Source organism: Medicago sativa, chromosome 8 (assembly GCF_051527215.1).
Source record: "Medicago sativa cultivar Bolivia chromosome 8, Bolivia_mono, whole genome shotgun sequence".
NCBI classification, from domain to species: Eukaryota; Viridiplantae; Streptophyta; class Magnoliopsida; order Fabales; family Fabaceae; genus Medicago; species Medicago sativa.
Window position 1 is genome coordinate 14,872,883 of NC_140756.1, and position 9,389 is coordinate 14,882,271.

Here is a 9,389-nt window from a genome sequence, read left to right on the forward strand (position 1 = left end):
ATCACTTTGACTAATACTCCCTCCGGTCACATTTATAAGCAAAAAATGACTTTTTAGGTACATTGAATAATCAATGTATCTGGTCACATTTATGGGTTAGATACATTAATTGTTGGATGTACCTAAAAAGTTGTTTTTTGCTTATAAATGTGACCAGAGGAAGTACACCCTCCGGTCACTAATATAAGCAAAAATCCAATTTCTAGGTTCATTCAATTAATGATGTATGTAGTCTTTATTATAGGCTACATACATCATTTATTGAATGAATCTAGAAAGTGGGTTTTTGCTTATATTAGTGACCGGAGGGTGTACGTGATTATATCAATCTCATCCCACCATTGGAAAATGTACTAATGTTGTGTTTGCTTGAGCGGTGAAAAGGAAAAAAAACACACGTCTATCAAGAAGCTTTAAATAGCAACTTCAGAATTTTCACGTTTGGTTGCCTTGGGTAAAGATCCTCTCCATTTGTTAGGCTAGACGTCTATAATAAAGACTGCATGCATCATTTAATGAATGAACCTAGAATGTTGATTTTTGCTTATAATAGTAATCGGATGGTGTAAGTCTTAGCTCAACTGGCAAAAGTGCCGAAATTGTTAGGCCAGACGTTTTAACCGGAGTTTGAACCCCGACACCTCCACTTTGTGTGTGTGAGTTTATGATGACTTTGTCATTTCGTCTATCTACAAAAAAAAAATTACTAAGTATTATTTAAATTAGAGATCAAACTTGGATACTCATAATCTACAATTTAATTTTGAACATCTAAAATTGAAAATTTAACTTTTGATTTATTAATTTAAGTGTTACAAATACTAATTAAATAAAAGGTAAAACCATAATTAACATATTAATTTTAAATTAAAAAGTAAATTTTAAATAATAGATAAATCACGCACTATTGATTTTCCTTTATTCTTATGAATTAAATGTGACTTTCAGAGTCATGCATTTCAATCACAAAAAATGTCACCTAATTTTCATGACACACCCCCGATATATCTTGTGAGAATACATATCTCTCTCTTTCTTCATGTATTAAGCATGACTCTTGAAGTCATATATGTCATGTGGCATTGAATATTATATATATTTGGAATAAAAAAAATTCAACTCATCTTACACTTATACATCATCTATCAAATAACATTTTTTTTTCCAAATAATTACATATAATTTTGCAATGTTCTATTATTTTATTGAAAAATTATAAATTATAGCAGTTAGTACTTTGAACATATATGAAGAAGAACACCAACATTAATTATTTGTTTCTTCTCTTATTGGTCTTCATATTTTTTTTTTGAGCAAAAAAAATTGAAAATTATGGTCTTCATATATACTTTTGTATTTTTTTTCTTTTTATTTCTTCTTTTTGCACACATACGTAGAAACAATAGACAATTTTGTAAACACACATACCAAAAAATATCACCCATCTAACTATTAACATATACCATGATAATTTTTTGAGTAAACCACACTCCACTTTCATAAGAGAAGCTTGAATTACACTCCCCTCACCTCCCTCACCTCTTATGTTAATATACATACTCATCTCCCTTGAAATGTAAAATATATACTCTCCTCCCTCATGAGATGTTTGAATTGCAACCCTCTCCCTTAATAATTAAACATGTACTATACTTTAATCTATTTTAACATAAATATATATATTTTTTATGATATATACTAATTTTGAACCACAATTTAAGAAAAATAAATTCATTTCTTAATATTTTAAATGTCAATGATAGTTAAATTTAAATATTTTGTTATTAATTTTATAATCTAGAGTATAAAATTCACTTTTGAAGAACCATACTTTATAGACTTTACCAATTTTTCACATTTTTTATTTTATTTTGGGTTGTTTCATATTTTATAATAGGGATTAAAACTATATGCTAATGAAATTGTGAATAAAAAATAGCGAAAAATATGTATTCAAGTTTTGATTACATTAAAATGGACTCGCAATACTATTTTTCTTTGAAGTGTGTTACATTATTTTTTTTGCTATATTATTATAAATATAAAAAAACTATTGAAGGAGTAAAGTGTAGATTTCAACATAAGAGGGGAAGAGAATGTAATTGAAACTTCTCTTAGGAGGAGAGGAGTGAAATGTTTTTCAATATGTTTTGAATAAGTTGGGAGGAAAGTGTATATTTTAACATAAAAGGGGAATGAAGTGTAGTTCAAGAGGGGAGGAGAGTGTAATTTACTCTAATATTTTTTAGTGAATCTATAAATATGTATTACTAAAAAAAATTGGTGCTTGATGTTAAGCTTACAAGGCCTTTGAGAAGAGTGTAATTTAATCTAATATTTTTTAGTGAATCTATAAATATGTATTACTAAAAAAAATTTGGTGCTTGATGTTAAGCTTACAAGGCCTTAGACCTTTTTTGTTTGAGTTTGCCTTTGTTTCATTGTTTCGTGATTCTACCTGTTATCAAAAAAAAAAAAAAAAAAAAAAAAAATACAACAAGCTTAGCGCTATAGCCAACAGTAAAGGACTTTGTGTCTAGGTGAAGCCTTTTCGACTCAATCTGACTTTTGCTTCAATAGTTAGTCACCACGCCCTTATCTCTCCAATAATCTCTAGAATAAGCTAACTTCATGGTTCCAGCCATTACACTCGTTGCTCTGACATGTCAACAAGAGACTCCCAATTTCCCTTTTGATGTTACATATATCGATTCGAATAAATATATGTAGTTTGGCACGATTCTGAGGGTTTCAATGAGGCCTAACTATGGCATGATTCACATAACACAGTGAAAGAGCACCCCATCGGACGTTGCCACTATTTTAGTAAGCATGACTGTAACACAAGTGATTAGGATTGACTTAGTAACACCAAGTAAATAGGAAATTAGCAACTGAAGCTTTGACCAGGCAACAAAACAAGCATCAAATAAAAAAATTCATGTTGTTTGTTATGAACTTTCTAATTTGATCATTATATATATTGTAGACTTATTGGAATGTTCTCACTAGTACAGAAAGAATGAAATATTGAATATTGAATATTGAAGTGAAAACAGATTTACTACCTTATAATATAAGGGCCTATATATACAAACACAACTAATTTTTTCTTCTCTTAAGATGATATGTGCAATGACTCATCAATGTCTTACGTGATATCTTTTTTAAAAGGGATAATTAAATTCTGATAATAGTTTAAAAAAAATATAATTTTTGCATTAACCTTTCGATCATTAGGGAAAATGGCCCTAATGATCTGGAGAGTTCGGCAAAGAGGTAAGTAAAGTTTGACAAAAAATTGAAAAAAATAATAATAATTTGATCCATAATAGTATTAAAAAGAGATAATTTTGTATCGACAATGATTAAAAGGCTTAATCGTATTTTTTATTTCCTTTATTTGCAATTTTTTTATTTTAGCCTCATATTTCTAATTTTGTGATTTTGGTCCCTATTTTAATTTCTAAAGTTAGACCTACATTTAAACTTTTGATTACATGTCATTTTTAATTTGATATGGATAGTTATGTGGACGCCACATCATTATTTTAATTGAATGTAGGCTTAATTGCATGTTTGGTCCCTTATGTTTATTTTAGTTTTCAAGTTGGTCCCTTATGTTTTGAAAGTTTCAAGTTGGTCCCATACGTTTATTTTAGTTTTCAAGTTGGTCCCTTACGTTTTGAAAGTTTCAAGTTAGTCCCTTATGTTTATTTTAGTTTTCAAGTTGGTCCCTTATGTTTATTTTAGTTTTCAAGTTGGTCCCTTATGTTTTGGACCGACTTGAAAACTAAAATAAACATAAGGGACCAACTTGAAAACTAAAATAAACATAAGGGACCAACTTGAAACTTTCAAAACGTAAGGGACCAACTTGAAAACTTTTAAAACGTAAGGGACCAACTTGAAACTTTCAAAACGTAAGGGACCAACTTGAAAACTAAAATAAACATAAGGGACCAAACATGCAATTAAGCCTTGAATGTACTAAATTTGTAATTTTTTATAACTTAAAACTTTTTAATTGAGTATGGAAAAACATATACTCATAAGCCAAAGTAAATCTTGTTTTAGACCCATGCTTCTGCTTCTTAAGGACTAAGTTGGCCAAAATAATTGTTGATGGTTAATGAAATTTATTTTTGTTTACTAAAAAAGATGACACCATTTAAGTATGAGAGTGTGGGATATCGCCCATCTCAGCCATTCTCACGACCCACCAATGATGTTTCTTAATTTACAAAGTCATTATGTTACATCTAATGGGACATAAGATTCAGAGAATAACAATGAAACTAAGTGGCTTATCTAAGATGAAATGGAAGTCTCTGGAGGTAAAATGGGCAGCGGAGAAACAAAATTAAGAAAAATGATGAAAAACTAATAACAAAAGGAAAAAGGAGTCACAAAAATATGTGAATCAGAGTTATATAGAGCAAAACAATAAAAAGAAAATTGAACATGAGTTATTGAAGAGGGAAAGTGGGAATAAACACAACATGTGCTTAGGCGATCAATTGGAAATTTTTAGTGCGTTTTTCATTGTTCCTTACCTTCCTACTAAGTAACCTACTTTACACCACCAAACCACTGTCAACAACCAACAAAATAAATGACCACTGTGAAACCCTTCATCTTATCATGGCCCTGTCTCCAAGTGGATTCTTCTACACCACCTCCACCACCATCTAAACCTAATCCATCACCTATTACCCAACAATTTTTTTTTTTTGCACAAGCTTTAAGTAATGTTTGTGACATTCCTCAAAGCAGCTCCCAAAACCTTGTGTGAAGGGCGATGAAATGTCTATCATCATTCCGAAAGAGGAGTACGGAGCCGGGCTTGATGCACACAAGCATAACCTTCAAGGTAGAATCATCTGACCTAAGAGTATGACGCCGATTATGTTGGATAGCTTGAGATCCAAGCTAGCTTCGATGTGGAAATCTTTAGAAAGATGGGGATTGACATCTCCTGGTAAAGGTTTTTATGAACTCTCTTTTTCATCCATTGAAGATATGAGAAGTGTAAGAGATCAGTTGGCTCGTGGAATTTGATTCCTGGAATACCAAAGCTTTTTGCATGGAGCAACGACTTTAACCCTAGTTCTCAACAACATTCAACTGCTCAGGTTTGGGTAAGAATTTACGATTTGTCCCAGGAATATTGGAGAAAGAAAATTTTATTTTATATTGCAAGTGGTGTGGAATAACCCATTTTCACAGGAAACATTTCAGGCAAGCCTATGATTGACAGGTCCTTCGGTCATTATGTTAGGGTTTTAGTGGATATGAATTTAGCAGAAAAATTGAGATATAAACTTTTGGTTGAAAGTGTTGGTTTTATGACTGAAAGATGAAAAACGTAGAAGAATAGAAAGGAAGTTGCAGGTTGAGTAGGAATAGGAATTCAGTTTTTCATTACAGCAGAAGCAATACACTTAAGTAATTTAAAAAAACAAAAACTGAACACAACATGTTTCCAACACTTCAGCAAATAACAACTACTTGCTCCTAAAATGTAGGAACCACTAATTGACTGAAAAACTGAAACAAAAATAAAAATAAACATAAAGAAAAGCCACATAATGCAGTCCTAAAAGCAAATAATTAACACTCCTCCTTGCTTTAGGATCTGCAAACTCCGATTTTCTGCCTTAAGAACTCAAACTTGCTAACAGGAAGTGGTTTTGTAAATAAATCTGCCAATTGCTCTTCTGATCTGCAATAAACCAAAGAGACTTCTCCACTTTGCTGCACCTCTCTTAAGAAATAGAGCTTGATGTTGAAATGTTTAGTCTTCCCATGACATACCGGATCCTTTGAAATTGCAATTGCTGCCTGACTGTCAACAAATATTTCTGTCTTATCATTCTGCTGGATATCTAAATCACATAAAACCTTTTTTAACCATAAAACTTGATTTGCAGCAGCTGTTGCTGCTACGAATTCAGCTTCTGCCGTGGATTGTGCTACAATCTCTTGCTTCTTTATGCACCATGAGAACATTCCCGAGCCTAGGCTGAAACAATACCCTGAAGTACTCTTCATGTCATCAATGGATCCAGCCCAATCACTATCAGAGAATCCATACAACTTGAACTCTTGACATTTCTCAAATTTGACGCCAAAATCAACAGTACCTTTAATATACCTTAGTATTCTTTTTGCTGCTATTAAGTGCATTTCACTAGCACAATGCATAAATCGAGAGAGAAGACTTACAGCAAATAGAATATCTGGCCTTGTTGCTGTGAGATACATTAAACATCCAATCAAGCTCCTATAATATCCTTCATCAATTTTATCAGCACCATCTTCCTTGCTCAACTTTTCCTTTTGGTTCATTGGTGTGCTAACTACTTTGCACTCCTCCATCTGAAATTTCTTCAATATTTCTTTTGCATATTTTTTTTGGCAAATGAACACATCATTTTCATTTTGTTTGATTTCAATACCAAGAAAGTAGGTCATAAGACCAAGATCTGTCATTTCAAAAGCTTGCATCATTTCTTGTTTGAACTCTTCAACCAGCCTTGTATCATCTCCAGTCACTAACATATCATCAACATAGAGAGAAACTATCAGAACTCTAGTTCCCTTATGCTTCATATAAAGAGTGGACTCAGATAAGCTTTTCTCAAAGCCTATGTTCAATAGATGATCATTTATCCTACTGTACCAAGCTCTTGGTGCTTGTTTTAAGCCATAAAGGGCTTTTTTGAGTAGATAAACTTTATCTTCTTTACCTTGCACCACAAATCCCTCTGGCTGCTCCACATATATTTCTTCCTGTAAAACTCCATTTAGAAAGGCTGATTTGACATCTAACTGAAATACTTTCCACCCCTTTTGAGCAGCAACCGCCAACACTAATCTTATTGTATCCATTCTTGACACAGGTGCAAAAGTGTCAGAATAATCAACACCAAAAATCTGTGCATACCCTTTAACTACAAGTCTGGCCTTGTATTTATTGATTGAGCAATCTGCATTTAGTTTTGTTCTAAAAACCCATTTAACTCCAATGATTTTTCTATCTTCAGACCTGTCCACTAGTTCCCATGTTTTGTTTTTTTGAATCATTGATATCTCCTCCTCCATTGCATTTTTCCACTTTAGATCTTTTAATGCTTCCTCACAGCAAGCCGGTTCGCATATTGCCACATTGCACCTTTGATATATGTCAGACAACAGCCTTGTGCCTCTAATGGGAAGATCATCTTCTAATTCATTCTCACACAACTCTGTTGTTTGCTTTCCAAGATGATCATTTTCATTATTGTTGAAAGATCCAATTGTTCTTTGCGGATTCTTCCAATCCCATTGTTGATCTTCATTAAAATGCACATCTCTAGAGACAGTCACCTTTCCACTTTGAGGATGATACACTTTGTAGGCTTTTGAAACTGAACTATAGCCCACAAAGATGCCCGGAATTGCTTTCTTGTCAAGTTTGTCACGCTTAACCTGTGGAACATGTGCAAAACAAACACAACCAAACACTTTAAGAAAGGATAGTGACGGCTTATACCCATACCAAGCTTCAAAAGGAGTTTTATCTTTCAAAGCCTTTGAAGGAAGTCGGTTTTGAAGAAAGACTGCTGTGTTTGCCGCTTCAGCCCAAAAATGTTTAGGCATCTCCTTCTCATGCAACATACATCTAGCCATCTCCATTACATATCTATTTCTCCTTTCACTAACTCCATTTTGTTGTGGCGTATATGGTGTTGTGAGTTGATGTTCAATTCCAGCTTCTTCACAAAACAAATTGAATTGTGTTGATGTATACTCCTTGCCATTATCAGACCTCAAAAATTGAATCTTGCAACCGCTTTGATTTTCCACCATTTTTTTGAACTTTACAAATACTCCAGCCACTTCATGCTTGAATTTCAAGAAAAAAATCCAGCACATTCTTGTAAAATCATCTATGAATAGAATGAAGTAGAGACTACCTTGTAATGATGGTGTTCTTTGAGGTCCTGCCACATCGGTGTGAATGAGTTGCAACTTTTGAGAGGCTCTCCAAGTTGTTTTGGGAAATGGTAATCTGTGTTGTTTACCAAATTGACAAGCATTGCAATTTGGCAAATGATTGGACAGTACCGGTAGACTTCTTGTCATATCTTTCTTTTCCATGTTCAACATTCTTTGAATATGACAATGACCAAGTCGCTTGTGCCAAAGTTCTGTCGAACTAATATGGCTGACATAGGCTGTTTGCTCCTCCTCAGTTGGATCAAATGAGAAGCTTTTAAGCCTCATTTTAACCTTTAAAATCTCCCAACCAGTAGTGTCAAAGATAACACAATGCTTATTTTCAAAAGTTACTTTAAATCCCTTTCCTAACAACTGACCCACACTAAGCAAATTTTGGTCTATGTCAGGTACATAAAGAACATCTGAGATTGTTTTTATACCCGAAGTTGTTGAAATTAGGATGGTTCCTTTTCCTTTTGCAGAAATATAACTACCATTCCCAATTTTGACCTTTGAAACTTTAGTAGGCTGTAAATCCTTGAAAAGAGTTTTGTCATATGTCATATGGTTTGTACAACCACTATCAATCAACCAACATTCTGAGCCACTCTTCGTTGAAAAACATGATGCTGTAAACATTCGATCTTCTTCATCTTGCTCGACAACTTGGGCATCGACTTCAATTTGTTGAGACTTGCCTTTGCATATCACTGCTTCATGTCCAACTTGATTGCATTTGTTGCATTTTGCATCTGGTCTTCTCCAACATCTGAATGGCGGATGTCCCAATTTCCCACAGTGCTCACAAGGCGGAAAATTTTTCCTTTTCCCCTTATCTTTGCTTTGGTTGTTTACGGTACTTCCACCTGCATGATGTTTGGCTGGTAAAGCACCTTCAACCACTTGATCTTGCCTCATGAGCCTTCGTTGCTCTTGAGCCTGCAAGGCATGTAAAACTGCCGCTAAGGTGATCTTAGACAAATCTTTTGTGTTCTCCAAGGTGGTTATTGATGCTTCATATCTCTCGGGCACTGTAACCAGAATTTTTTCAACGATTCTGGAATCAGCAAATTGAGTGCCAAGTAACCTAACCTTGTTTGCAATGGATAGCAATCTGTCAGAGTAATCTTTGATTGTCTCAGACTCTTTCATTTTCTGCAATTCAAATTCCCTCATCAAGTTCAGCACTTGCATGCCTCGAATCCTCTCATCCCCCGCATATTCTTCCTTCAAATAGTCCCAGATTGCTTTTGCTGTTTTGAGGGTCATAATTCTGGTGAAAACAGTTTGTGAAACACCAGAAAAAAAGAACCGATTTTGCCTTTGCCTTCCGAGTTTTTTTCTCCTTGTGATATTTTAACTGAGCCATGGTAGGATTATCTGGCAGCGGAGGAACTTCATAA